Below are 2,973 nucleotides of genomic sequence, written 5' to 3' on the forward strand. Positions count from 1 at the left end.
AGATATCATTTCTTGAATCGGTGGTAGTTTAAAAACAAATGGCGTCTATATTTCATTGTACAAGATGTTTTAATATATAAGTCAGATATTCTTGGTTCCATCGACTTGGTACCATTGCAATACAGCTAGCATTTTGATAACGATATTCTATATTTGTCAATATAGAATGGCACACATTAATTATAATACATATACTCATAGTAAGATTATCTATCTATCTATCTATCTATCTATCTAGCTATCTATCTATCTATCCATCTATCTATCTATCTATCTATCTATCCATACATACATACATATATACATACATACATACATACATACATACATACATACCTGCAGAATTTTTCTGTATCGGGTGTGGCAATAGTATTAAAGCTCTTAGCACAGAACTGTTTTGCCTTTTCTCTGCAAAGCACTCTAGATGCCTTGACACCTAAAAAATGAGAAGTTCTGCTTAAAAATCTCAAAGTTTTGTAACAACGCGGTCACTTCTGTTTGTATTTACTAATTACACTTGGAAAAATATTTTTAAAATGAAAGCTAATGAACAACTTAAATGCAAAATGTATAAATGACTCTCTAGAAATTTTTTAAGAACTTACGCGTTATAATTGCCAATATTGCTTTAATTGCTATTGTTTGATATTTGAAATATATAAATTTATAGTATTAAATTTGTAATGTCTAAAAATTGTTAGATGAAGTAATAATAGATTCTGTATTTGGTGTAGAGAAATAGGATAATTTTAAAGTGAATCTATTAAAGATAAAATGGTATTTGTGTTCCCGATGAAGGGATATCTCATATTTTGAGATATCCCAGAAACAGCTGTAAGACTTAAATTTTTATAATAATAATAGCGTATATGTGTGTGTGTGTGTTTGTGTGCGTCTGCATATGTATGCATGCGCACAAATAGTAATGTTAATTCAAAAATAATTACCACATAGTTACTTACGGAAAATAATGAGGAAAATAAGGATAAGATATTTCATTGTCTAATTTAGTGTTGAAAACTTCATATTATGGCGACTTACACGCGGCAATTTCTTTTATAATTTACTATGATGTAACATGTGTTTCAGCTGATGCAACATATGTTTCATCCATGAAATCTTATACAGAAATCTTTGATATATGTGTGTACTCGTATATAATGAAAGAAATCAATATTGAATATACAATGTGGTCGGTCTACATTCAAAGTTTTTTATGCATCAATTTTTTTGCAGCATAAATTTGATGTATTTTTTACCATGCAACGTCGCAGGACAGTATGAAGATTAACGCTGTAACTGAGAAAATTCAGCTGACAAGGAGGAATGGACGTTATCAGAATACTGATTTCAAACTTTGGGACAAGGCATGAAGTTTTGGTGGGTGGGAAAAAGTGTATCACATCCACCCCAGTACTTCACTTGTACATATTTTATCGAAACCGAAAGGAGCGAACACAAAGTCGCATTCAGCGGAATTTTATCGTCATCATCATCATTTAGCCTTTTGAACTCAGAATTTCCTCTCTCAATTTCTGTTTTGTCTTCTTTTATCTCTCTTTATTCTCTATACTTTTTCCCTTTCTTCGTTTTTCACTCTTCTTTTGACCATTATTCATTCATCCTTTCTGCATCACCCCGTCATAACAATTATATTTATGTTCTAACAATTAAAATCTAGTTTAGCAGGAAACAGTTTTTCATTGCGAAAGAAATACAAACGTGTGTCAGTGAATGCAAATCTTAATAGCCAATACAGTAAACATACCTAAAGAGCGATAAAGACTGCTATCAAGAGCATTGCTGCCAAAAACATTTTTAAGATAGAAAATGTATATATATATATATATATATATATATATATATATGTATATATATATATATATATATGTATATATATATCTATATATAAATATTTATATATATAAATATATATATGTATTTATGTATATACTATATGTATATACTATGTGGTTCGTAAGCAAGCTACTTACCACACAGCCACTCTTACGCCTGTATATATATATATATATATATATATATATATATATATGTATGCATTTATGTATGAATGTGTGTGTGAAAGAGAATGGGGGAAGATAAAGAGTTAAGAAAATTTAATAGCTACCTTATTACTACCATTTTATCTATATAGATGAATAACAATAAAGATCTACAAGTGTAAATATTGAATATTTCATCGTGAATTTTCGTGTTTAATGCAGCTTCATGTTCTTGCAGACATGCTATATGGTAATATCTTTAAACTTTTATTGATATGGAGTGAAAAATTCGGACATTATGAATATTTAATACTTGAGATATTTAAACTTATTTTGTTAATTTGATTTCTTTTGTTTATATATATTTAAAGCAATTCCGCTAGCTGGCAGAATAGCCCGTCAGACGTCGCGTCAGATTTTACGTTCTGAGTTTAAATTCAGCCAAGATCGACTTTGCCCTTTATCCTTCGTTGTCGATAAAATAAGTACCGGTTGAGCACTGGGATCTACTTCTCCCCTTTCCCCGAACTGTCCGGCATTGTGCCAAAATTTGAAATCAATATATATTTAAAAGAATTCTTCGATTTGGCGGATAAGTTCACAGACTGGACAAATTGTTTAGCGGTGTTTCGTTAGTATTTTCGTTGTAAGTTCACATTTCGCCCATCTCGATAAACCAAGTACCATTTGAATTCTAGGGTCCAGGGAAACGACTGAAGTTGCTGTCCTTGTGCCAAAATTTGAAACAGATACATATTTAAAGCAACTATCTATTTTTCCATTTTGTCTTTAAGACCTTAAAGATCGGGTGATACTTGCACACTTTCCATCAGATTATGGGTATACAATACGATTTAACATATGATAGGAATATGTGTTTACACGTACATAATGGAAATGGTTAATATCACACTCACTCACACACATAAACACACACGCACACACACACACACACACACACACACACACA

At 30.8% G+C, this 2,973-nt stretch overlaps 2 long non-coding RNA genes across 7 annotated transcripts in view; one reads left to right on the plus strand and one right to left on the minus strand.

The window, feature by feature from the left end:
* The window catches only part of LOC128249798 (uncharacterized), a 3,215-nt gene extending 2,137 nt beyond the window's left edge, over nucleotides 1–1,078 (minus strand). Inside the window, exons 1-2 of the long non-coding RNA XR_008265906.1 lie at nucleotides 963–1,078; nucleotides 337–436 (exon numbers count right to left, since the gene is read on the minus strand). This is a non-coding gene — a long non-coding RNA (uncharacterized LOC128249798). The remainder of the gene's footprint in view (nucleotides 1–336; nucleotides 437–962) is intronic.
* Nucleotides 1–2,973, plus strand: part of LOC106870360 (uncharacterized) — a 248,712-nt gene that overhangs the window by 27,355 nt on the left and 218,384 nt on the right. The gene's annotated exons all lie outside the window — the stretch shown is intronic.

This window comes from Octopus bimaculoides, chromosome 18 (assembly GCF_001194135.2).
Source record: "Octopus bimaculoides isolate UCB-OBI-ISO-001 chromosome 18, ASM119413v2, whole genome shotgun sequence".
Taxonomy (NCBI): Eukaryota; Metazoa; Mollusca; class Cephalopoda; order Octopoda; family Octopodidae; genus Octopus; species Octopus bimaculoides.